General features: G+C 42.2%; 1 long non-coding RNA gene across 1 annotated transcript in view; it reads right to left on the bottom strand.

Moving 5' to 3' along the window:
- Positions 1–13,824: 13,824 nt before the first annotated feature.
- The window catches only part of LOC310685418, a 205,200-nt gene continuing 191,252 nt past the window's right edge, over positions 13,825–27,772 (bottom strand). The window contains exon 8 of the long non-coding RNA XR_014515222.1: positions 13,825–13,951. This is a non-coding gene — a long non-coding RNA (uncharacterized lncRNA). The remainder of the gene's footprint in view (positions 13,952–27,772) is intronic.

Raw genomic sequence — 27,772 nt, 5'->3', positions numbered from 1 at the left:
TGACAGACCTGTGAATTAGCTTGTGCTTCCATTGGCAGTACCAGAATTCCATTATGGACAATGAAATGATACTAAACACCACAGGATAACTTCATCAAGAAAACTGGAACTACAGTAATAAGTAGCACATCGTTTTCAATTGTTGCACAGTTAGTTCCCACTGCTTCCTCCATGCCGTTGTGTATTATGGTAAATAATTTCCTGGAGAGATGTTAGGGTAAACAGGATTGTGTGTGTTGTGAGCTGACAGCCATTTCCACCACTTATTTCACTGGAATAAATGCCGCCCCTGTGTTGCTGTTGATGCTAACCTTTTCCCCCCTGTGACTATGCACATTTGATCAAATAAACAGATACATCACTGTGAACTGGTTCTAAGTTGCAATGTACCAATATATTACCAGATTTCTACACAAAATAAACCTTTAACAGCAAACCTGCCTATGAATTGCAACATGTCATCACCATCATCTATGCAGGAATATTCTCTGTACAGCAGCTTGGAAGATATAGAAAGAGGTCCATCTTGATTTTTTTGCAAGAAAAAGCTATGTGTCATGATTTTTAAATCTATCTCAAAGAAAACAGGAAGTTGACATTGCCTCTTTGAATACTGACAGGCAGTAGCTCGAGGGGCAACTTTCAACCCCTGGAAGCAACATCTCAATGCCTTTCACATGAGCAGCATCGAGAAGGTTTTGGGCATCACATAGCAGGACAGTCTCAAACAAAGATGCGCTCTTCCAAGGGCACATTCCCAGCATGTTTGCACTCCTGTCTCAGTGATGTCTTCATTGTCTTGGTCATGTCCGCAGAATGCAAGTTGGCAGAATCCCCTAGGACATGCTTGGCAGGGAGCTGGCTTCAGGCACCAGGCCCATTGGCAGACCAACTCTATTACAAAGATGACTGCAAACATGACATGAAGGCTGATGGCATCAACCGCAGGTCATGGATCACAGCAGTGATCAGAGGAGGAATGACCACTGGGAGGAGTGTAGACTGAAGAAGTGCCATGGTGCACCTGCAGCAGCACAGTTGGACACCTTCATTTGCCCCAGCTGCAACAAAACATGTCTTTCCCGTATCAGTCTCTATAGCCACAGCAGTCACCATCCCAGAGTTGCACTCCTCCACTGCCTCCCAAGACAGGTGGATGGCAACCAAATGGCTTGCCAGGTTTTTTTGTTTTTCACATCATACCTAGCTTATCTTTGCAACTGAACCCGAGACGTTCTCAATGCAGGAAGAACTAGCCCTTCTCCGTCTTAACTTTTGAAACATTGAGATATTGTTGTTTAATTGTATTAATGATAAGGATATTTGCAGTTGACAGAAATAGTTCTTAGTAGCAGTGGATATGAAGGACTCCTTGATGTCCCATTGGTGATGACTCACAAAATAATATAACTACTTCTGGTCCTTCATTAACTAAATTAATGGGCTGGAGTGCTCCCTTATTTAGAGATGGTTCTGATGTCCAAAGTTGAGCCACAAGATTTTCATGTGTGTATCTGAATAGACTTGGGCTCATTAAATTATTCTGGAAAGTGAAGAATGTCCCTTGTTTACTAATAGCTTTTGTAATAAAATTCAGGGCAGAATCACCTGTATACAGATTAGTGAAGCCACACATAACATCAATAGACAAAGCAGCCCTTCCATGAAATAAGCCCCTGTGCATCTTGTGTCAGCAGTATTCACAAATGACTAGCTCTGTTGTTTTTCAATGAAGCGACTAAACAGTTCTGTTTTTCCCTCTCGCCTGCCGCCTCCTCCCCCTCCCTATTAATCCTTGACATGAAAGTTTCTAAGGGAAGTTTGAGAAAACACTTTACCAGTCATGCATATTTTGCATTAGCAACACCAAACAAAAAACACATTTTCAATACATTATTATATTCTTTGCATGTCAGCAAAGTCTATTATAATCAGCATGTAAAGCTATTAGTTTGTCAAGTGCTAAATTGAAATCTCATCAGCTTACGCCTTTAGCCAACTGTGCAATAGCCATAGTAATTAATCCTTACAGATATGCCTTCCAAAGAAAGGTCTGCAAGGAGAATGACTTGGCTATCCTCAGGTGTTTTAACACAGCCAGGCACACACTTATCACCTGACATTGTATATAACAATTTCTACAGGACCTAATTGAGGCTTAACTAAATTTCCTGTTAATTTCAAGAAGCACGGTTTAGTATTCAATTAACGAAATTCAATTTAGTGGCGCAAGTAATAATATAATACGGTGTTCCTCTAAACAAAATAATCAGACATGAGTTGGTACACAAGATCAGTAAGACGTTGATGAAAAGTGAACTCTTGCACGCATTAGCAAGTTGTACCCTAAGTAAACCTTTTAATTCTCAAAATGAACAAAAAAGGTTAACATAAAAATTGAAACAACACAAGACAAGCTCCACCCCAAGCCAAATAACTACTTTATAACTGTGTGTGTGTGTTTGAATATGTACACTCTATGTGAATTGTCTTGGCTTAGTATACCAGAGAGTGCCTAAGTAAACCCTAAAGCACTGTACCAGCTCAAATATTAGCACACACTTAACTACAAGGGTTCTCTATATATGACACTTGTTAAATCAAGTGGTCTATGCATCCTCTGTTGGGTCACCGTCATTATCCTTAATAACACGCCTCTTCCCCTACGGGGCCAAGCAACAGTGCCCTCCTCCATGCTTTTGGTTCATTCTGTCAGCTAGCTTTCTGCATTTCAGTGTACTGATTTCACTCAAGCAGATGCTCCTACCTTAAGTTTGAAGAAGTGGTCTAGAATCTGATGTGAAGTATTTCACAGAAGATGACACACCAAGAGGTATCAGCCAAAACAGAAGCTTTATTGAGAACCACTTAAAAATGTTATTCACTGTGGCCAGCTGCTTTCCGTCTAAAAGCCTGCTCCACTTTTCTGAAATTGACCACTTATTTGAGGTATCACACTTATCACACGTTTCCACCAAAGCCCATAATCCAGGGATAGGGAACCTGTGGCCTTCCAAATGTTGCTAGAACCAACAGCATAACCAGTGGTCATGGATTATTAGAACTGCAGTCCTGAAACATCTGGAGGGTCAAAGGCTCTTCACGACTGCTAAAAACAGTTACTACTAAAGCAAGCAGTTACTGCTATACAAAAACAGTTCCTGATAAAACAACTTGCAAAATAAATCTCTTAACTGCCTCCTCAGGACTCCAAAATATGGGGGCTATCAAACTATAAACATGAACATGACTAGTGGGCTGTCTACTTTCAGTCACAAGTTTTGTAGTCCTGTGCTGGGGGGGGGGGGGAGAACTTTTATTTATACTGATCTCCCTGTCCAGCCAATGTTAATAAAGTGGTTTTCTTGACCTCACGATGTCAAATTTTCCTTTAAAATTTTCATTTAAAACATTCCCCTCAAGAATTTTAAAGGGCTTTCAAATCTGGAATAAAAGCAAGTTCTTTATTTGTTCTGTGTCCAATATCCAGTACTGTTTGGAGTGTGAGTGCTACTGGAATCTGCCCCTTTCTACAATTTAGAAAGACACACAATATCATACCCTTCCTCAGGTGAAAATAGGGATATTTCTCCCCCCCCCAACTGACCCTCCTGGATGCCCCTTTTTCATGTCCCACCCCCACATGGCATTTCCTGTCAGAAGAAGGGTGAGTGGCAGCACCACTACACCAATGAGACACAGCACACACCTGAGAAGACCCCTTAGTCCCAATTTTATTTTATTCTTTGGTAGATTTACAAAAAAAGGAAAACACCTACCAATAAATAAATTTTAGAAAGGGGCAGATTAGATGTGGAAGCACAAAGCATCTTTTTTATTATTAAAACCATATATCAAGACTCCTAGTGCTCTATTTCATCCCCCTTTCTTCCCACCCAGGCAGCCCTGCGCTCTGACTGCCCCTCAGAGCCAGGGCATCACACAGGGCTAGGCCTTGGTGGTGGCAGCCTTTCCTCCTACTCCTCATCGGCTCTCCAGCAGCTGCTATGAGCTGCCCAAGAGAGGAGGCCAGTGGCGGCAGCCATGGAGATGCAATGGGTGTCGTAGTCCTGTGCTGCCAGCCACGGCAGAGCTCAGTGGAGGGAGAAGCCAGCCAACCAGCCGAGTCTCAGTGGGGCACTTACCTGGAAACAGAGTCCATATGCAAGGTTCAGCCCAGCCCTAAGGTCAGGAGTATCTCAGTTCACGTAGACAATTAGGGGGTCAGGAAAGCCAAGGGTCACAAGAAGCAGTAAGGACTGGAAAGAAACGACAAATGTTTCCAGCAACTGAGTGAGACTGGAAGCCCTGCTTAAGAAAGCTGGAGCCAGCTGGTTCTCATCAGGAGCAAGAAGGCCGATCAGCAGCAGGTGGAGTCACTTCGCCTTCTGCTCCTTCAGGCTGCTGTTCAGCAAGTGAAGCCAACTCCTGACCCATAACAATGGGATGCTCCCTCACAGCTGCCACCATTACTGTCACTTCAAGAAGCACCAACTCATCCTCCCCGCTGAGCCTGGTGGTGGCGCTGGCAGGAGAAACAGGGACATTCCAGAATCAAATCAGAGCCGGGGGGGGGGGGTTCATGATTCTGGGACTGTCCCTGGAAAATCAGGCCACTCAGAGGGTATACCATCTGTTCTATGGTATGGCCTCAAGGCATGTGAAGTCACCACCTTGTGGCAACTACGCCACTCTGGGTCTAGTCAGTACCAGGATGGGAGATAACCCTTAAAAAGAAATGAATATGGAATCTATCACAACTTGACTCCTACTCCATTATATCTGTGAAAGAGGACTCCAAGTGCAGAAGGGGAAAGCTGCTTGCTCCACCCATAACATCGCAGCCATCTCTGGTGCCACATCCTGATGACAACGCGTTCACTGTGTACATCTGGAAAAGGGAGGTCTATGTATTTGCAACAGATGTTGATATTTCCTTTCTCTCTTCTCTGACTTTCTCTCTGCGTATTCCTGCTTCTTTTTGCACCTGTTTAGCAAAGCTCCTTGCCTTATGCTTTGAGAACCATGCCTAGAGAGAGAAAACTTTTCGGAACTGGGAATGTAAACATAAATCCTCCCATTTTAGCAAGGTTTATTACCTGGCTTGGATGAACATTAATCGTGTTCAGCTTCTTGGCTTCTCAGGCTAGGAGTACATAAACAAACAGATGGCAAATAAAAGTCTTAAATGTCATTTGAAATGAAACATACATCCCAAAAGGTAAATTTCCCAAGGTCACTTTCAAACGATAACTTTGAGGAGAGCACAAAAGGAGCAGCCAAACAACACTTTTGTTTCTCCCCAGATATGAAATAACTATTTGGAGGATGGCAGAATAACCTCTATGAAGTTTCCAAATGGGAAGAAAAAAGGCTGAAGAGATTGCCTGCTTCTTCGGTTTGTATGCAAGTTCATGTGTTTATTAGTAGTATTTATAGAAAGCCCTTCACAGATGGGTGATTTTACATTGTATGCCAATCTCTCAGATTGATTTGTTTCTATATTCTTTATTTACTACTACTACTATTTTATTTTCTACACTGTCCTTCATCTGAGGATCACGGTGTTGTTTACAACATAAAAACACATAACGGAGTAACAAACAAAAAGAATAACCCACACACACAGTTTAAAAGGCCGTAGATTGTTTAATTAGCCAAAGATCTAGGAGAAAAGGAATGCTTTTCCTGGCACCTAAAGATATGTACAGTGGTACCTCGGGTTAAGTACTTAATTCGTTCCAGAGGTCTGTACTTAACCTGAAACTGTTCTTAACCTGAAGCACCACTTTAGCTAATGGGACCTCCTGCTGCTGCCGCACCACCAGAGCACAATTTCTGTTCTCATCTTGAAGCAAAGTTCTTAACCTGAAGCACTATTTCTGGGTTAGCGGAGTCTGTAACCTGAAGCGTATGTAACCTGAAGCGTATGTAACTCGAGGTACCACTGTAATGAAAATGCCAGGAGTACCTCCTCAGAGAGAGTATTCTATAAGCGGGAAGCCACCACAGAAATGGCCTGCTCTTGTTTTACACCCTCCAGACCTCCTGTGGAGGAGGCACGTGACAAAGAAGTGTTTTTTTCAATCAAACCCAAGAAAATATAAAATAAATGAGACCCTAGTGCAAAAGGAATTGGTAAGAAGATGGGAAAATAAAAGAAAAACACTGTGAAATATAGAAGAATCAAGAGGAGAAATGGTGAGAGGAAGATTAGCACCACGGAGTTGTTCATAAATGGTAATTCTGTACCGTTTGCAGACTGCTGCTTTCCAATGCTCCTCTCAAAAAGAAAGCATATCCTGATTGGTTATAGGCATCCCCAATTGTTGTTTCAAGGGCAGACTGTACAAGTTTGAGTGAAATTGCTGTGGGCCTCTTTATTCATTTCTATTGTGCCACACTTGAATTTATGCCACACATGAGGTACCTTCCCAGTAACCTAGGTTTGTAATCAGTTTGACGGAACTTTTCCCCTCAAGAATTCCTGAAGTAGCTGTTGAGTAGTTAAATAAATTACAGCCCCCAGCACATGATTTATGACACCTCCTGATCCATACAGAGCAGATATTAGGAGTTTCCATTGTTTTTATGGCAAGTATAGTCATTGAGTGAAAAATAAAGCATTGTCGCTGGCTAGGGAAAGGAAACATTTATTACCTCTCTTGCAAAACGTATTCCCTAATAAATATGAAATATGAGCGAATAAAGTGTCAAGAGTATCACATTCATTTGCTGATATTATGGTGTTTCTGTGATATACAAGGCCAACTAGGGCATAGATAACAATATTTCTATAATCTTCACCATTGTATAATTTTGCATACTGTGAATCACTTTAATAAAATGTAAATTTAGAGTCTAGTATCCTCATTTATGTGTGCATTATTAACCATGCTTCTTGTACAGTTATTGAAGTAAGATCTCTCCTCTGCTGTGATAATACTCAGTGCTCATCAGCTTGCCAATATATCTCCAAAGTTTTGTTTTCTTAGCATATGGAAACAGTCTCCTTTTTGGGTAGGTCAACATTCCCCCTGCAGTGCCAGAAAACCTCAGATGTGATCCCTGTGGCCCAGTTGTGATGATTTCTCAAGAAATAAGCTTACTGGATTTCACACTCCAAAGCTCAACTGGCCCTTTGATGTAAGCAACCACATACAAACACTTTTTTTCATTTAGCATTTTACAATTTTAACTTGTACCTTCTTCCATAGCAAAAATATCCACCCCCTGCCATCAAGCAATCCTATGAGTGGCTGGTGCAACCCAGTGAAGATGGACAGCATATAAATACGTTGTTGTTGTTGTTGTTGTTGTTGTTGTTGTTGTTGTTGTTGTAGTATAGCATAATTGACAAAACACAGAATTCTTAAATCAGAGTCCTCCTGATTTACATTAGTTCACATTTTGTTTTGTTGTGAATGGTGGATAACAACAGATATATTATACTGGCTGGTAAAATATAGTTTATTTCCCTTTTTTTAAAAAACCCAGTAAGAGCAGGAACTAACCATGTCACTAGTTTCCCTTAGCTTAGGAGTAAGGAACATTTGTTTAACACAACATCAGTTAATTCCGCCCCCCTCAGCCCACCAAAAAAGGAATAAATCATTATTATTAATTATAAAATTTCTACACCACCCTTCATCCAAAGATCACAGGGAGCTTTACAGTAACAAACACAAAAAGATATACAATAATAACAAACCAAAACAACAACCCCCAAACACAGTTTAAAATAATTTTTTTAATTGGCTCCTGAAATAGCCACCATCATCTAATTTCTCTGCCAACAAATCAGGCCGAATGCTTATTAAGCAGGTTGTCTGGAAGCACTCCCAGTTTTCCTTTTGAGAAAATAGCAGCTGGGGGGGGGGTATTTTCTTTGGGAGACAGAATAGGGGAAGAGGGTTAACCTCCGCTTCCCCATGCACTGTGATCCGAAACAGTTGGACTGCAAGTGACATATGAAATGTCTTCACGCATCTCATTCCATGTCTAACTCAGCCCATGCTTCATCAGTTCATCAGTCATTTTCGTTTGAAACCGATACCACGCATCCTTTTACACTAATGCTTTGAAGTTATGTACTATCAAGGACTGAATCCACTTTGCATACCGTTAATGAAACTCTTGTTTTTCTCAGCCTAAAAATACACCTGGAAAGACGGGCGAGGAAGTGACCTCACACAACAAATTATTTTCATACTTTCGGCTTCAATTCTCCACCTTGTAAAACTTAGGTGTAAAATTATGTTGACTTTATGAGAGTCTGATACCATTAACATATAGCACTTAACTCATTCCACTTGTATATGCAATGCATTTAAATGTCAGCTTTGACTTTAATGGGACTAAACTGGCAAAAATCCAAGGAGAAGAAGAGTTTTATTTGTTTGCGTCTAAGGCTGATTTACTTTGGATTAGCTTCCTGAATTTTATGTGCTATTAGGTAAGCAGGTTTGGGAATGCAGTCTACATGCTGATGCATTTGTTTCCTTTTGGCTGTTGGTTGCACCTACATAATTCTGTTGAGTCGGAGCTGTTGTAAGCAATTGCTTAGCTGTAGCATGGCAGTATCTGAAAACATCATATGCTCTTCTGCTTCTACAGCAAAGTAAAACTGAGCATTATCCTCACTCAGCACATGTGATATCCTCCAGAAGGGAAAAACAAATGACAACCAGTTTAATAGTTGTTTCCTTTATAACATAACATTTCCTGTTTTTATTTACTGAGAAGAAATGAGAAAACACTTTATGGGCTAATTCCTTCATCTTGTTTTGAGTCATGGTGGTGGGACTTTAGCTCAACCTGGTCATTCATTGTGGGCAACAAGAGCTCTTAAATTTTGGCTCCTCTTTGTTAAGGCTACTTTTCAGCCCAATTCATTTCACATTCCAAATTTATGGACCCTTTAAGGTGAAAGGGAGAGTAAACATTTTAAAATTGGAAATCCATTGAGACACTTGGCTCAATTACAGGATTATGCTTGATCACCTTCCACTATCAGAATGACCAACATCCAAACCTATTGAGTTTTGTAGCCACCTTCACAAGTATTACTGAGAATTTCAATTTAAAAAGAAAAATCAGTCCTAAAAAAAAAAGTTATGGATTTTCTTTTCTGTGCTGTTTATAATGATTTTTTAAATTCATGAAAAACGAAGCCTGGAAGTGAAACACTATTTATTTATATTATGTTGAACTTCCACAATATGGTCAGTTGTTTGTTTTCATGGAGAGTGATGCACACCATTTCTGGCGTACAAACGAGCCTGATGTACTGCTGCCCTCGATGCATAGTCAGCTACTGCAACCCAATTTACTCATCTGCACACTGTAAATCATGTGTACTATCTTTCTCTTCATTCTGTCTAAATTATTATGCTTTATTCTCCCTGGCATGCATTTCAGGATATGCTGCTAAGAACTATTTGTGATGTGTGTTGTGTGTGGATAGCAATGGATCCCATTGGTTCCCTGAAGAGGCATAATGACTGATACCTACCTAAGATCAGCATCTTTTGTTAAGAGTAGCCACATGAAGGTATGAGACATGGAAATCAGCAAGGAGTTGCCAATGTGAACAAGTCAAGGCTGATTGTCAAGATTCAGGATGATGTCATGTGGCTTTGAACTTGCTGCTCTAACACACAGGGGGAAATGGAAAGAAGCACATTAATAATCTCAAGGTCTAAACCAGGAAGACCACCTCACCAAAGTAAACCATTACTAGGCATCAGAACAAGACAACATGCAACATTACTGAATTGGCATCTATGACTATTTTGTCAGAAACACCATAAAGAACACACCTTCAGCATAGCTACTTTGCTGTTGTCGACAAGATGCTGCAGGGAGAACATGCTCATAAAGCAGTGCCTATTCAGTTAGCTAATGTGAATGATGCAATAGCTAAGGTAAGTGATGTAATAGCTCCCAAAGGAAAATAACTTTTGAACTTTCTGAAAGAATTTTACAGGCAGACACATGGAAACCAGGAACAAGCTGTGACTTCTGATGTTGCCATGGACCGGTTTTTGGAAGTAATTCAGCATAAGCTCAACAACAGTGATATCTATCAGCTAAATGATGTGTGGGAACATTATGTACTGCTAGCAAAGTGCTCATCTACAATTATCCCAAGCTACATAAGTCATAAATCAACATTTAAAGAAGAAGCCCAGTTGTTGCTTGGAGACACACCAATATTTATGCCAAAGAACAGAGAAAACTTTGCTTTACAACTTATTTACAATGAATTTACAACTTACTTTTTCAAATAAATTATTTTTTTCCAGGGTCCGGAATCTACACTACTCTCTTGAACTCACTAGTATGGTGCCCACAAAACTAGATGATGGCTTTTTCCTCCAGCACATACTGCGCTTGAGATGTGTGGTGTTTTCAAGGTTTACCCTGCTGTCCAGCGTGTTGTTGTTGGTGCTGATCATGAAACTGCTCTCAGTATTGTACTTGATAGCCTGCTTATGTTTTTGTGAATTTTGATTGAAGGGCAACTGAGGGGAGACTGGTGATGAAAACAGGGATAACAATGAACCTACTGTTCAGTGTTGTAGAGGGAAGTGAGAGGCAGATGAGGATTGTCAACCTGGGAAGGTAGACCATCAAGGAGAAGGAAAACTGATCTTTAACCTCCCCTGCCATGCAGGATATCTTTGGAGAAGAAAAGGCTAAGGAGTAAACCCTACACAAATCCAGAGTGTAGTCCCTAAGATGTTTGGGTGGCACTTTGTAAGCCTCCTTCTGGCAACTCCTGCAGCCAAGCCGGTGTCAAATGTATTGCTCTGCTTTCATTTGGACCACATCAGTCAGGCCAAGAGGGGGCTCTTACCTCCATAAGAGCCGAGGACCTCCATACACACTGCCCAGTTTTGTACCCCTGGGAGGTCACTTTGGTGCTGCTCATGCAGTGGTTTGACTTCACCCCTGGAGGTGTACTCCATTGTCTCTAGAGACAGACGGATGTGAACAACTACTTTTGGTATGAACGAAGCACCATGTGCTTTTTGAAGCCTGTATCAGAGATTTTTTAGAATTGTGTAGTTCACAACTTTTACAACAACATAAGGTAAATAGGCTACCATTGCTGAAAATGCAGAAAGATGAACAAGGATGCCTTTTCCCAACATGGCAGCAAAATTGGGAATCAGAAATTTGCACTCTACTATTTAGATTCAGTTTCAGTGTACTTTTTTTAATCAGAGAACACCAGGTTACTACTGATTCCTCAAAAATGCCATCAACAAGTCTTCTAGAAGCCTTTTCAGAATTTTGAACCTGTCTAATAGTAGAGGATAAAGTAAAGCTGATTTTTTAAAATGTCATTTATATTACAAAGTGATCCCTTATCTAAAAGTCCATTAGTTGGAAGCAAAGCCCATTGATTTCAATCTGATTCATTTTCAAGTATTGTTAGAATCACAACCTAAGTGTCAGGTTCTATTCACATGGCCAACAATTATGTAGATTTGAAATATGTAAAGCAATTGAAATGACAGAAACAAGTTTTTCACTTGGGAGAACAGCTTAGGGGGAAAAATATGTTTTATGCCCAGTTCTGAAGAGAATATGATTTTTAGCATGTGAGAATAGCACATGATAATGCTACATTATAATCTTCTTTGCAGCTCCCATTCCATTCCATGCAATGCAATTTGACTTTGCAATTTAAGCACCACACTTGTGTTTAAGTGCGCAAGAAATGGAGGCAGAATCAAACATTACAAGGAACTATTTAGAGAACAGAATTTGTTCTTGTACTGACAAACAAAACCATACATTACCTAGTTCTCATCTGGCAAAAAGACTGTGCCTTACCATTTTTCTCTGTCTTGAATTCACAGACTGAACCAGGCATAGATTTCTGATTTTTCCTACATTGGGGTACAATTACTTACTTCTTCTGTGATCCCTCCTCCCGCTCCCTTTTTGCTAGAATTCTTGTGGTCCAAAGATGTATTTTTTAAATTGACAAAACAAGAGCATGTACTCAGATGCACTCAACAGTCAAGGCATAACCAACCCTGTTCCTTAGGAGATTGGGATACCTGGAATGGTTTCTGTCTATCTTCTGAGATACAAGGGTGTGTGGAAGTATGGTCTGGAGGCTGTGACTGGGGTGGGGAATTAGTAGTAGTAGTATTTACCTATTGCTTCCAAAGGAGTGGCAAACAACTAGGAAGCAAAACAATACAATTAAAAATTAAAAGCATTAAAAAAAAAAAGAGGTAAAGGACCCCTGACAGTTAAGTCCAGTCGCAGATGACTCTGGGGTTGCGGTGCTCATCTTGCTTTACAGGCCAAGGGAGCCGGTGTTTGTCTGCAGACAGTTTTTTCCAGGTCATGTGGCCAGCATGACTAAGCTGCTTCTGACACAATGAAGCACCGAAACCAGAGCAGCGCAACAAAATGCCGTTTACCTTCCCACCGGAGCAGTACCTATTTATCTACTTGCAAGTTTTGGCGTGCTTTCGAACTGCTAGGTTGGCAGGAGCTGGGACCGAGCAACAGGAGCTCACCCTGTGGTGGGGATTCAAACCGCTGACCTTCTGATTGGCAAGCCCAAGAAGCTCAGTGGTTTAGACCACAGCGCCACCCGCATCCCTCCTTTAAAGCCTAAAAACATCCAAAAAAATAAACACAGTCTCCCATCCACAATTTGCTTGTGGGTGAGGAGGAGGCAGATCTAGTGTTCATTCCCGAGACTTGGGTAAGTGAGATGGGGGGACCAGGTCTGGCCCAGCTTTTCTCAGATTTGGAGCAGCTCCAAAACACTGGCCCTTTCTTTCCTTGGATATGTTTCAACTAGAGCCAGTGTGGTGTAGTGGTTAAGAGCGGTAGTCACGTAATCTGGGTAACTGGGTTCGCGTCTCCGCTCCTCCACATGCAGCTGCTGGGTGACCTTGGGCCAGTCACAGTCTCTCAGCCCCACTCACCTCACAGAGTGTTTGTTGTGGGGGAGGAAGGGAAAGGAGAATGTTAGCCACTTTGAGACTCCTTAAAGGGAGTGAAAGGCGGGATATCAAATCCAAACACTTCTTCTTCTTCTTCTTCTAGTGAAGCCTGACCCTGTAGATAATCTATTTCAAGGAGTTGGGCCCTCTTGACCCTTGCTCACCAAGGCTTATAAAACTAGCCAGAGGGAATTGCCAGGGTGGGTCCAGGACATGATTATTGCCTCCGTGCAAAAAGGCGAAGTGAAATTAGCCCTGAAGATGCACCCTCTCCTTAGGAGGACCTCCCTGGACCCAAAAGCATTTAGTAACTATCACCCAGTTGCAAATATCCCTTTCCTGGGCAAGGTGCTCTAGAAGGTGGTGGCAACCCAGCTGCAAGCATGCCTGAAGGAAGCAGATTATCTGGACCTATTTCAATCCATCTTCAGGCCTGGAAATGGCACTCAAACTGCCTTGGTCACTCTGGCTATTGACCTGTGTCACTCAGGAGAGAGGCATAAGGGGTGTGATCCTGTTGATTCTCCTTAACAGCCCCACAGCTTGTGGTGTCATTGACCGCAGCATTCTTCTGGACTGACACACACACACACACACACACACACACAGGATTATATCAGTAAAGCAAAAACAAGCAAGTCAATAAACAATCCAGTTCAACACGAACTCATAATCATTAAAAAAAATAATTTTTCAGAAATTGTTGCTGAGCATTAATTCAATGCCAGTTGACACCCAGTATATCTGCTGAGTCCCAGGCAACTTCTTCCATAGCTTCGGCAGCAAACTCCCAGCAGCCACCATTAGTCTTGTGCAGTTATATGATATAGCTCTCTTTTTTCTTGCCAGTTGGCTGGTTTCTGCTCTCAGACCCTCGGTTCCATTGCTCTGATCTCCCAAAAATCATAGTCACCAAGAAAATGTCCAGAAATCATGCAGTTCCACCCAGTCAAAATCAGTGACTACATCTGGAATAGATGCATGTATCAAAAAGTAGGAAAGACCTTTGACACAGAAAAACCAATGACTAAAAGCATGCATCAACCTGTTTTATGGTGACTTGTCTATATTATGCTTGACCTTTATCTGCAGTGCAAACAAGGCATGCATTATATGCAAATTTTGAATGTTGATATAGTAACATTCCTCTCAATGGGGAGCATATCACAGAAAATATATCGCCAAACAAAAGCTATTTGTTGCAATAATTCCTGTGTAGAATTTAGTACAATGGGGGAAAATGTAGTACCCCTGTTACTTAGCTTTAGTAGGTAATATGTAACCATGTGGATGGTCTTTATTTAAAACCACTGAACTAATTAAGTAAAAAGTAAATCATTGTTAGTATTGTTGGAAGCAGGCTAACAGAGACTCCTTTTGCCATATATTTTATCCTTGATTTCCTTTGCTGGCATATGCCTGCCAAACTTCATCCATTAACATTTCATTTTCTGTGATTATTCTTGATCTCTAGCTCATAAAGTGCACAACATTATCCTTGTCCTGATTGATATTCTTAAGCCCAGTTTCTGTCCAAGGTGCCTACCTGCTAGTTTGAGCTGCACAGAGAACTGGTCCATTTAATTACTATTAACCTCACATCTTCACTACAGTATGCTCACAAGAAACTCATATTCAAAGCAAATGGCAGTAATTAGCAAATTGCTCTCATATGGCATGACTTGAGCCTGTCACAAGTGAGTAGTGCAGTCTAACAAGCTGTAATCTGATATAAGCAGGATCTTTTCTATTGCATTTGCAGCAAATTCAGTAATGGATCCTTCACCTGTGAAGTTTTGCACTGGAGTTTCTTGGCTATACAATTCTGATTATCCCCTTGAAAGTGTAAAGGCATAACCCTCTTATTGATCTCTGCAGTACATCAAGCCCACACAACTTGTGACCCACCAAGTAAAACATAAGCCACCAGCCACAGCAGTCAACAAATGGCTTGATAAATGGTCTCTTTGGGACTGTAAAAATGGGGGACAGGAGGTGTCAGACACTTGGAAAGCCATCATCATGATTAGTGGCTACATTCTGATTGGCTGGTCCCTTTGTACAGGACTGCAATATGCCATATGTTCAACTTACTGATAAATGATAGCAACCATAAGTAGCCACAGCAGACTTCTTACGCCTTGCTGAGTGAACTGGGAGGAAGTGAGAAGCAGAAAGAGGGAAGAGGTATCACTGGCTTACAATCCTCTATGAAGGGTGAAAAACAAATGTATGAGAGAAATGGGTGGGTGGGAAAGTATGGTAGCTCAGTGGTAGAGCAACTGTTTGCATGCAGAAAGTTGCAGGTTCGAATCTTAGCATTTATTATTATTAGTAGGAGTAGGAGTAGTATACCGCCCTATACCTGCAGCTCTCAGGGCGATTAAAACATAAAATCACAATATAAAAACACAAAATACATAATAAAAACAACCCCATAACCCCCTCTCCCCAACACATTTTTAAAGGGCATAGGATGTCAATCAAATCAACCAAAGGCCTGGTTAAAAAGGAAGGTTTTGCCTGGCGCCTAAAGGTGTATAATGAAGGTGCCAGGTGATCCTCCCTGGGGAGAGCATTCCACAAATGGGGAGCCACTTCGGAAAAGGCCCATTCTCCTGTTACCATCCTTTGGATCTCTCCTGGAGGAGGCACCTGAAGAAGGTTCCTCAGAAGTTGTTCTCAGGGTCTGGGTAGGTTCATATGGGAAATGGCGTCCTTGAGGTATTGCGGTCCTGAGCCTAGAATGCCCCCTGTCTGAAATCCTGGAAAGCCATTGCCAGTTAGTCTAGACAGTTCTGAGCTAGAAGGATCAATGGTCTGACTTGGTATAACACAGCTTCTATGTTCCTAACAGAGAAAGAGACAGACAGAAAGGGAGGGTAAGACTATGAATGGCTGTAAGTCACAATGGCCATGTTCAACCTCCAGTGCTGGGGTCAAAATACCTCTGGATGGGCTGCTGCATTCAGTTCCTGCTTGCAGGCTTCCCATAGGCATCTGGTTGGCTTCTGTGAGAACAGAATGCTGGACTAGATAGTCCTTTGCTCTGATCCAGCAGAGATCTTATGGGACAGAAAAATGCATTGCTTGTACCTCATTCTGATAAGGATACAATGCAGATTGCCATGGCAAGAGTTCAGGTTTTGAGTACATTTATTTTGAACAGGCCAGAAGGATTTTATTTTTTTTAAGACCCATTATCATGTGCAAAAGGATGGCCGAGAGCCAAAGGATGAAGACTGCCAAGCACAGTTCCTGAAGTTAACTCTAAAATTGATTTCCTCGCTGCAAATATAAAATTCTGTTTTCCTATAACTTCTAATTTTCTTTGGCTTTGGTAACTAAACCCCAGAGAGAAACGGTATTTGTTGATACTTAGGTGATGTATGAATTCTTTGCGCATACAGCTGATATGTTTTCAGAAGCCCTGTAGCATCAACACTACAGGTTTAAATGGATGGTTTGGGAAAGAAATGAAAACTCCTGAATACTGTGTTTTTCAGACTAATATGAGAAACGATTCAGCAGTGTGGAATTAGATTTGTTATCTATCCTTTTCACCAAGATTTCTGCATTTTCATCCTTCGCAGGGAGTAGCCACAAAATTCATCCTCTAAGCTTTGTTTAATGGTTTCAGGTTGCAATATCCTACACACCATCCGCTGGAAATAAATCAGTGGGACTTATTCTGAGAGACATGTGTAGGATTGTGTAAGAAGCCTCAGCATGGGGATTGATTCTCACCCAGTTTGCATGCCTATGTACATAAAGGAGATGGAGAATGGATGAGCAGTGGAACCAGATCAAAAGAGAAACAATGGCATATGAATTGGTGAAAAGACCATTCATTGGGAACAATCTCAAGGAGCAAAATGAGACCCTGGTACATAGAACTACCTCGATTTCAAAATGTTGGTACTGACCAACCATCTTGGTGAAATACCAGCATTATAGACAGGCCATCTTAAGCATATCTGGAGCTGTGGTGCAAAGCTCGCTGGAGCCCCCCCCCCCTTTCCCAGAGTTGTTTTTTTAGGGAGGATGGTGCTGCCGGCAGGGCTGGAGGAGGCGGGCAGTGGCTGGAGGGCGGCTCCTCTGGCAGGGAAGAGGCGGAGGCTGGCCGCTTCATGCCACGGTGGCCACAGCTGACGGAGGCTCCGGACATGGCTCTGCTTTGGCATGGGCGGCATGACGGAGGCGGGCAAGGGCCTCCACCTCTTCCCTGGTGCCCTCCAGAACTTGGCACCCTGGCACCCCATGCCACTAACCTCTATGGGTAAGGCGCCCCTGATTATAGATATGACTAAGATTTTTTTCTTTTCCATCTTTATGTAGTCCTTTTGGGGTCATTGTCTCAGTAAGTGTCGATAAACCTTGAGAGGTGGGTTTTTGGTTTTGTTTGTTTTTTGAGAAACCAGTTATCATGTGCTCCATCTTATCATATCCTATGTGCAGAATATAAGGAATGTCAATGAGAATTTAGTGCCAGTGTGAAATCACAACCCTTGTCAATGTTTGCGCACAACCTCAATAAGCACTCACAGCTGCCGACATTACTCCCCTCTTGTTCCATCACATCACAACTCTATTTCAAAGGTGGGAAGGAAACTGAACAACCTGCTCCACAGTGATAGGAGCGTATATCTTTCAGAGAAGGGAGTGACACTTTCCATGGGGATCTGCAGCAAGGATTAAGGGGTGCAGTCACCGCTTGTGGTAGATGCAGTGTGCTTTCAAAGGAGAAAAATTAAAATTAAAATCAAAACAGATCTTCAGGCATCTGCTACAATGAAGGAAAGCTTCCCCAGAACTGCCCCTTCCAAGGTTGTGTGCTTAGAAGGCACAGGGGGTTTTCTGACTGGCCTTGAAACTATCCCCAGGCATCCCCTCCCCAGCCACACCCCCTCTCCCAAGGGCTCATATTTCACCAGCCTTGCTTGGCCCCCTCATTGAGTGTTTTTGCCACCTGGAATGTGTCCTTGATCTCTGATAATGCTTCTTGCTTCCTTGATGGAAGATAGAGACAGGTGGGGCGGTGGTACATGCATGGGTGCATGTAGAAATTACCCTACTGTACAAAAGTAAACTTCACATTCTACCTTTGGCCACTTCTGTCTCTGGCTTTGCCTTCTATGTGATCCCCCAAAAGGTTGTTTTAAAAAACTGTTCTCCTTCCCTTCTTTAATGTGAAGGGCCAAGGGTAGGAGAAAGATTGGCCATCAGTCTTGGGCCACGAAAGCTCAGCCAGAAAAGACTGAAGTGGAATGACCAGAACTCCATGATCTGATAAGCATGTCACCCACACCAGAGGAAGGATGTTGCTTCCGTTTAGCTATTTATCTATTGCAAATAATGTTTTACAAAGCCATTGCCTATTTAAGGTCCAGATATGTGACTCTTGCCTCTTTATTCTATTTTTAATAATATTTTATTGGTTTTCATTATAACAAACATCTTCTAACAATGAACATTAAGAAATAAAAAATTGAACTGTATCATTTTGCATAATGTTTGTATATTCAAAACAGTACTGAAATTTGGAATTTCTCCAATCCCCCGACTTCCTTCTACCCCCTCTGTGGTTCCATTATTCCTCTTGCCTCTTTATTCTGGTGGTATGAGTGAAAATCAAATTAGTGTAGCTTCTCCTGGCATGGAGGTAGAAAAGTCTTCACTCGCTTAATTTCCGTGTTATAAATGCTCAGGTGCTGCGGAAAAGCTAGTAACCAAGGTCTCGGGTCACTTGAATTTCTTACCCACCCACTGACTAATTGCCTCTGGTGCTCAGGAACAGAAGACACCTGCAAATTGTTACTGCATTGCATGCAGTGCCATTATATGACTTGGCAGAGAGCAGCTATCTGTAACCCCTACACAACAAAAGCATGTACAAATGGGGGAAAGCACACAACCAGCAGAAAACAGTAGGGGGGGTAGGTGCACCAGCGACAACTAATAATGGACTGCAGCTGTGTATATCAAGTAGCAGTGGAAAATCAATATAAAGACTAATTTAAGTCTGTTGTGTTCATAAAAAGTTGCAAAGGAAAAGCTTGTAGAAAAATGAGGAACTTGGCTTTTATAGAACTCTGAAAGGCGACCACAGTCTTGTTACCATAAACTCCCAGATGACCTGGATGTTCATTTGGTCATCTGGATTTGTTTGCTGAAACTTTGTGGGAAGGTTAGACAACGCTGGCTATTTATTACGCATTCATTTTTATTAGTTTACAGAAAGACTACAGGGGTGTTCATACATTACCTTGGACCAGGTTCAGATGCTCCTGAGAAACCATTTACGTGTGGTGATTTTAAAATTCACCACATGTACTTGTACCCTGAAGGTAAAAGATAAAAGTAAAGGGACCCCTGTTAGGTCCAGTCGCAAACGACTCTGGGGTTGCAGCGCTCATCTCACTTTATTGGCTGAGAGAGCCGGCGTACGGCTTCCGGATCATGTGGCCAGCATGACTAAGCCGTTTCTGGTGAACCAGAGCAGCGCACCCGCCAGAGCGGTACCTATTTATCTACTTGCACTTTGACATGCTTTCGAACTGCTGGCAGGAACAGGGACTGAGCAACAGGAGCTCACCCCATCACAGGGATTTGAACCGCCGACCTTCTGATCAGCAAGCCCTGGCTCTGTGGTTTAACCCACAGTACCACCTTTGTCCCCTGAAGGCATTTGCCCCTATCACTTTATGTATCTGAAAAAGTCTGATGGGGTTGAGGGGTGGGGAACTGGTTGTTGTGAAAGTGCACCAAATCAGCTTGAATTGTGCAACCTGCTCTTGCCAGTATGTGATTGAATCCCATCCAGAAAAAGGACAATCTGGAAGCCCAGCTGAATATTAGACGGAAGTCATTTGTTTAGAAACCAATGGCAATGCAGTTGGGTGGTTCTGTGTGAGCTTTTCTTGCTCATTAACTCACAAGGTGGACAACCCTATGCTAGTCTGTTCAGCATTAAGTTGAAAGTAACTCAGCTCCTCAAGAAATGTGTATGGCAGTGAAGCCATTACACATGATGGTTTTAGACATGTCAGTGTGGCATAGATCACATCACAACAAGCAAGACCCTGGGGCATAAAATATTCCAGCCATGACTCCACTTTCCCCAATCTGCATTTGGCAAAATGGGAGTTCTTGTGTGAACGTCAAGTGGCTGCACTGGCAGGCCAGCTGAGCAGTGCTGCTGTTTTATGTGTTCACGATGCCTTGAAAAGCAAAGAATGGTTGGGAGGGCATTTTAGATGCCTTGCTTCCCACAGCATTGATCTCATTTAGCAGCTCAGACTGGAATTCAAAATCAATATAAATTTTATTTCAAGAATATGAAAATATTTTACCAGCAGCTGGTGAATGTTGCCTAGAGGAACAATTGTGTGTGAGGGTTTTGTTTCTGCTTTTTTAATTAATCGTATAGAGCTAAAGAAGTCCCACTTAAATTGATGGAATGCTTTCGCTCTTGTTTCTACTACTACAACACAGCTTTAACAGCAGAAACACTCCAAATCTCAAATAAAGGGATAACCTTAAAAGCAGCTTTCTAAAGCATTTCCATACAATTGGTTTATTACAGAGCAGGGGTGGGGATCCTATAACGGCCTGAGAGCCACATTCGCAGATGGGCAACCATTCGAGAGCCACACGCCAGCCGGGGTTGCAGCAACGGATATGTGCACTAGGCTATAGTCCAACCACACAAACATGAGAGATTTCTACTCATCTTCATCAAACAAACATGAGGCCTTGTTACAGCTGAAGGACACATTCCACCTAATAAAAGAATTGGGAGGTGTGGCGTAAAGCCCATGAAGGAAGTGGACTAGGAAGAATGGACAAGGCCTGGGAAGAAGTGTGGCCTGGGGGGCAGCGAGCCTCCCAGAAGCCACAAGATTGCAGGTTAATTGTAGAGAAACAAGATTCAGACAAATGGGAACCCACAAAAAAATAATAATCCATAGTTGTGTATATAGTTTAGGGCAGGCTTCCTCAAACTCAGCCCTCCAGATGTTTTGAGACTACAGTTCCCACCATCCCTGACTACTGGTCCTGCTAGCTAGGGATCATGGGAGTTGTAGGCCAAAAACATCTGGAGGGCCGAGTTTGAGAAAGCCTGGTTTAGGGTGTGGGAATTGTATGGGATTGTTTACAGCAGTTATGGTAAACATTGTGTTTTTGGTACAGTGGCCACATTTACCCTTAGCCAACCATCTGGGGGCCACACAACAGAGATGGTGCAGGCCACACACAAAAAAATATCAATCTGATGACTTAGAATTGGACCATTTACATCTCTATCAGGGCACTTGGGTGGCAGAGAGGTTTAAACTTTTTGCCATAAAATAGTTGATGCCTTGGTGTGTGGGCGGGGGACCCTTGGTTGACAGCCTTTCTCTATGCTGATCTAAGATAGTCCTGTATTTTCAAATGTCCTCTTTAAAATATAAAAAATTGTAAATTTCCACATTCAGGGTTTTTTGTGGGGATTTTTTAAACATTTGTCTGGAGGAGTATTTTACTGAAATACTAGGACTATGCAGGTGCTTGTGTAGAATATAGTTAAAAGTCCTTCTGTTTGCAATTAGTTTTTGTACATATATCCAAGGCCTTCCATGGGAGATTCACAAGGACATGTTGTGTGCCTGTAAATGATTGTTTTCTACCTTGTGTCCTTAGACAATCACTAAACACAGCATCCTTCGTATCCTTAGATAACACTTAAAAGATTTTTAATTGTACCACATCTGATTAATTAATCCCTTCCTTCACATTAATGTTGTACCCAGGAACCTTGTGTTCATAAGTGAGCTATAAAAAACATCTTACTTCCTTGCGCATTCAGTTTTTCCAGCTTGTTAATTAAAAAGTAATATAGCTTCGATTCATTCCATTCTTAAGAAATAAGAACTGGGAGCATTATGATCACAATTATTAATGAACCTCCATTTGAAAATTGCTTTTTTATGATGTGCATGAAGAACAGAGAATAACAGTATAACAAATAGGTAAAACAAATGGCAAATGGAACGTTGCCAGATTTAGATTATGGTGATTAGAAATATGGAAGATTATTGGTGAAGTAGCCAAAAGTACTTTAATATTTAATGTGGAAGTAAAATGCTTTTGACGGATTCCCACTAATTAAGAATTTACAGCCACTGTTAGCACAAATTGAGGTGCAGTGATGAGATAATACTTATCAGTTAGCAAAGAGATTGTACTGATGGTATGCAAGCAGTTGCCCATTCAGTTCAAAGAACACATGGCTTGAATGATTGCTCAGTTCTGCAAAGTCTTTTCGTCCTGCTGGAATGACAAATGCTCACTATTCTGTTCTATTGATTTTCATTCTAATATATTGTGGAAGATCCTTGTTTTGGTACAACGGTAGGCAATCACTGCTAATTCTTTTCCTTCCATCCTGCTCTGCATAGCAGTGCAATATTTGTCTCACAGTCCTCTGTGCTCCATGATATTTTGGATGCCCGCAAAAGAGGAAGGGCATCTTCAGATGGGTCTTCTGCTGTGGGTGTTTTCTGCAATGTGGCACTGACACATTAATAGTGAATTAAGAGGAGAATTTGCACTGAACTGTCTGCTGCATAATTTGTTTGGTGATGTTTCCCCCAATAAGCCTGCATGTTTTGTCTGCACAACTCATTCGGGGTTCAGAGGAGGAGGAGGGGAAGGTGAGTTGTAACACTGAAGACGTGCCCCCTCCCAGGATAAGATGTATTATTTAGATGATGATGATAATGATGGCCAGCCACTCTGGGCAGCTCCCAACAGAACACTAAAAACAGAATCAAACTTCAAATATTAAAAACGTCCCTAAACAGGGCTGCCTTCAGAAGTCTTCTAAAAGTCAGATAGTTGTTTACTTCCTTGACATCTGATGGGAGGGCGTTCCACTGGGCAGGCACCACTACTGAGAAGGCCCTCTGCCTGGTTTCCTGTAACCTCACTTCTCACAGTGAGGGAACAGTCAGAAGGCCCTCGACGCTGGACCTCAGTGTCCGGGCAGAATGATGGGGGTGGAGACACTCCTTCAAGTATACTGGGCCAAGGCCGTTTGTGAGGTCTTCCTGCCTCGATTCCATCACCCGCCTGAAAGGAATGATTGGGACCCTGCATCAGAGTGTCTTTCTCCACCACCCCTGTTAATTGTTAGCATGCCCAGCTGCAAAAGGCATTCACACAATTACTGCCCTCTTTTTTCCAAGCTGGAAGGTAGTTTTGCTATGATGTCATGCCTGTGCCCACAGAGTGGAACCTGCAGAATGGCTCCCAGGAAAGACTGGAGAAGATAGACAGGTGGAGAAAAGCAAATCCATACAAACCGGAGGGTGAAAGCAGAGAAGGGAAGCAAGCAAACGACAAAGTGGAAAATGAGCCAGTAGTCATGGACCAGATAGATGGAAAAGCAGACAATGGGAAGGGCCAGTTCAGAGCCTGCATATGCATGCACACACCTCCTGCTGCCCCCTTTTCTTTGCAAAAACCCAGCAGGAAGCAATTTCAACTCAATAAATTGCCAATACTGCCTAGCACAAGCTTCTGCTCCTTTCCATCCCTTCAAATGCAGTTATTTGGACTATCACACAATGCCACCCCTCTTAAACTTTTGAAGTTTTAGTCTTTTAAATGCTGTGCTAGATCTTCATTCATTTCGGAAAAAAGACAGCCCCACAAGAATGCTCACAAGCAACATCAATAGAAAGTACGTCACATAGAGGCAAACTTAATTTGGCGCATTCCCAGGGCACCATAGTACATAAAAGCAGGACCAAAATGAAATCAGAATATTTGTGAGAGAGAGGACTGCCATCTACATGACCAACTTACATATCAAAGAAAGCATTTTGTTAGCATTCTCAACTAAATAGCGAGACTGCCCAAGTATTACTGCATAACTAATTTAGATTATTTATTACCATTGATAACACATAAAGAGAGAGAAGGAAGCCTGTCTTTAGTCCTAAGAAGCAGGCTGAGTCTACCAATGTCATTGGGAAAACTATCTTTCTACACAATCAGCTGAACACATTTTGACAAAGAGATCAATGTGAAATAAGGAACGTTTTGATGTTTTTATATTTTACGCTCTGCAGATTAGAAAGTCAATTTATACTGCCGAAGTACAGACCTAGCCTTCATGCTTCTCTGGGACCTTTCACAAGGTCTCTAAAAGCCCTCATTGGCATGAACTGAGTTGATCTAGCTTTCAGCAAAGATATAAAAGCTGCTTTATACGGAATCATACAAAAAACTTCCTCAGTCCCAGTACTGTAGCAGTGACTCTCCAGGAGCCTTAAGAACTCATTTGCAATGCTGCCACCTAAGCAACTATAATGATTTATAACAATTTTGTTTAAAAAAAACCTGTCTTTAATTGCCCCATTATTGGTTGCATCATGGGAGTAAAGTGCTCAGTCTATGCAGTTTTATTATAACCTATTTTCTAGTAAAATATCCCAAGCAGCTTACATATAGAGAATAAACTACACTCAACAACAAAATTATAAGATGCACAAACTTTCTTGCTATGGGCAAGGACTATTTATTAATTAGCCAGTCAGAGATAGACAATCTTTTTACACAAGTGTGCAAGCAAGCAATCTAGGCAATCTCTTGTATGAAACAGAGGTACAATGTTGTTGTAGCTCAGTATACTGCAACTAACTGACATGCAGAAGTTCCAGTGCCAATTTCTGACATCTCTAGGTAAGGAATGTCACTTGTCTGAAACTCTGACAAGTTAGGCCATCCTTTAAACAATGCAGATTGGTTTTTTTCCTCACACGGGTAAAATTCAGCAGGTGGTGACTCACAGGTGAAATGAAAGGTCTAGAGGTACCCCAAGGCTGCTCTAAGCATGTGTGTTGCCTTGACCCTGCAATTGAGAGGGGCCAGGGCTGCACACTGTCAGCACACTCAAGGGCGTGGATATACAGCTGCTGTGAAATTGGGGGGGAGGCCTTTCATTGGAAATATCAGGGGCTGGCCCCCTGCTCCCCCTTCGGCATCCATGGCTCTAAGTTCTGCACAATGTTGACTCTCACAGTCTTTAAGGTATCTGAAAAGTCTTTGCTGTTTTAAAATAAAGCCAGGAACTGTCAGGGTCAAAGCAAAGCAAATGCCCCATAGATCTTCCCAGGTAGTTCAATATTACAGATGAATCTAATGAGCTTCCTCTTTATCTTGCTAGCCTCTGAGCTCTGTGTTGTCCTTTTAACAACTAAAACATTCACAAATTTCACTCCACTCTGGTCAATGGAATTGGCAGTTTATGTTTATTTAAGGGTTAGCTAATCAATGATCAGCTTCCTTGAGTTTATCAGCTTTTGTGGTGAAGAACACATGCACAGCTCACGTTCTTTTATTAATGTGAAGGACTGTATCTGCAGCACCAGCTGAATTTTACCCATGTGAGGAAAAAACCAATCTGCATTGTTTAAAGGATGGTCTAACTTTCCAAAGGACGTCTAACTTTCCAGCAAGAGCTATGTACAGTTGTATAATGAAAGAGGGGAGAAGATGTTTACAGAGAGATGTTGCTGGCACCTGTCTGTCAGAGGCAGGTGATCTATAAATGCACCACAACAACCTTGGCACAAAGCTTTGCTTAAAATATGTGTCAACAGGAAACCGAGCCATCTAGCTTCTACGTTAGTCAATTCATCTCAAACTGCAGTACTTCATTCTCTCACTTTCTGTAGAAAATCCAGACAAAGTTATTTACCGGTCTGCTGGATTCCAGTGTCTTCTGTGTTCTTGTTGTTTTTTTCTGACCTGATTTGTGCAGTGATTGGATAAATAGTCTAAGGGACGGTAGCTCAAAAAGCAAACTCCCCCCACTCAAATAGGCTGGCCCCATTTGGTGGTTGATTCAGTCTCCCTCAAACAGGACCTGACCCAAAATGGGCCTCACATCCCATCTCTGTCACACACACCATCTCAAAAACCTCCAGAAAGAATCCCACTAAAAATAAAGGCTTTATAAGATAGTAAGGACATATTCCTTTTAAAGCAAGCAGTTCAATTTCAAGAGGGTTGTAGAAAGTTTTTGCTTTGTGCTTAGTTAACCACTCTGCTGAAGCGTTTTGAGTTTTATTGCACTTTGGAATTCAGTACCTCTCCCATCTCTCTATAGGTTATATTCCATTCCAGAAAAATAGAAATGTATTCTGGTGCTGAACTGTACTCCATTGTAACTCTAAAGAACAAACCACAGCTGTCTGGGTCTTAAGAGAGCTAGCAGCCATCTTACTGCTTTGCTACATTAAAAATGTACGGCCCACAAAGCTGGGTGAGGGGAGAAGGATGAATAAAGCACACTTGTGGTGGTTTTTTTCCACTTCAGGTCTGCAGCTTCTGTGCTAATGTTGAGCCTTAATGTGTTTAGACAGTTATTTTACAGGAATGTTCAGAAGCGACTTCCGGTCGGCGCCAGCGCTTAATGGCGGTCCTTGCCTCGAGCTCCGAGGCAGGACTGCTCTGTGAGTTCGGGTCTGACCCGCTACGGCGAGCGGGGGACCCCTAAAATCACAGGCGCTGAAGCCTGTGAACAAGGAGACTCGGCGGGCACCTTTTGCGCCCCCCGGTATTGCGAAAGAGCCTTTTTAAAGGCTCCGTAGCGGCATCGGGTGTGAGCGCGGTGCTGAGAGTCGCAACCCAGCTCGCAGAGTGAAGCCGCGTCGCCATAAGCGGAGAGCGTCGATTCCTTCCTGAAAAGAAAATTCGGACTGAACACCCGTGAGTAAGAGCGGAAAAAAGACGGTACAACAAAATTTTAAAAAATTTGGCTGAAAACGGGACGGCATAAAATAAGGAAGTCTGCCCCCCCCGGACTGCAGAAATCTAAAGCAACGTCAGACCTCGCTGCAGTTGCAAGAAAGTTACAGTTGAACTTTTAACCCTGACCTGTCAAATGTATCCTTCCCCCCCGATCGGCAAGAGAAGGGGGGGAAAGACAGTCTTGTGAAGATACTCTTTAATTTGAAAAGGAAACAAGGTTTCCCATCGCCCTGACTCCCCCGGGACGACCTGCCAGGAGTGAACACCGGGAGGAATGGGTCTTTTAAGAGCATCATTAAAAAGTCGGAAAGTTGGATAAAGTTGTAGAACTTGAAGGGGACTTTATTAGTGAAACTGATTAATTAAATCCATCAGAGGAAAAGTGTTTTTAATAACTTTAATGGCGGACTTCGGACTTTTCACATTTGGCTTCCTGTTTCTTTGTTTCCCCGAATTTGGACATTGTTAATTGCTCCCTCTTGAGGATCAAGAGGGGAAAAGTGTGACTAACAGTGGGATTTTCCATCGCGAGTTTTTCCTGTGAGAACGACCTTGGGACATGAGCGGCACAGCTGAGGAGATAAGAACCAGATCTAAAACTAAGGTAACACAAAAGAAAAGAGCCTCAATTTCTGGCCAAACAGTGCCGGCACCAGAAAGCTCAACAGCTGCATCAATGGATTCTATGACACAGGCACTACTGAAAATTAATCAATCCCTTGAGGCTTTAACAAAGCAATCCACAGAAAATACAAAAAAATTGACAGAATTGACAGTGAGACTGGACTTGAATACTACATCTGTGACAACTAATACGGAATCTATTAATAGACTGATTCAGGAATCTACAGAAACTAGGAAAATTGCTACGAGTGCGAAGGCAATTGCAGAAGAGACACAGGGGAAACTTGCGCCGATTGAGAAAAAAGTGAATGAGCATGAGGCAGCTCTCTCCCTATTGGAATTACAGAGGAAAGAACGAA

The sequence above is a fragment of the Podarcis tiliguerta genome (genome assembly GCF_965153285.1).
Source record: "Podarcis tiliguerta genome assembly, chromosome: 9".
Taxonomy (NCBI): Eukaryota; Metazoa; Chordata; class Lepidosauria; order Squamata; family Lacertidae; genus Podarcis; species Podarcis tiliguerta.
Note: the sequence above shows the minus strand (reverse complement) of the source record. Positions and strands in the feature narration are given on the sequence as shown.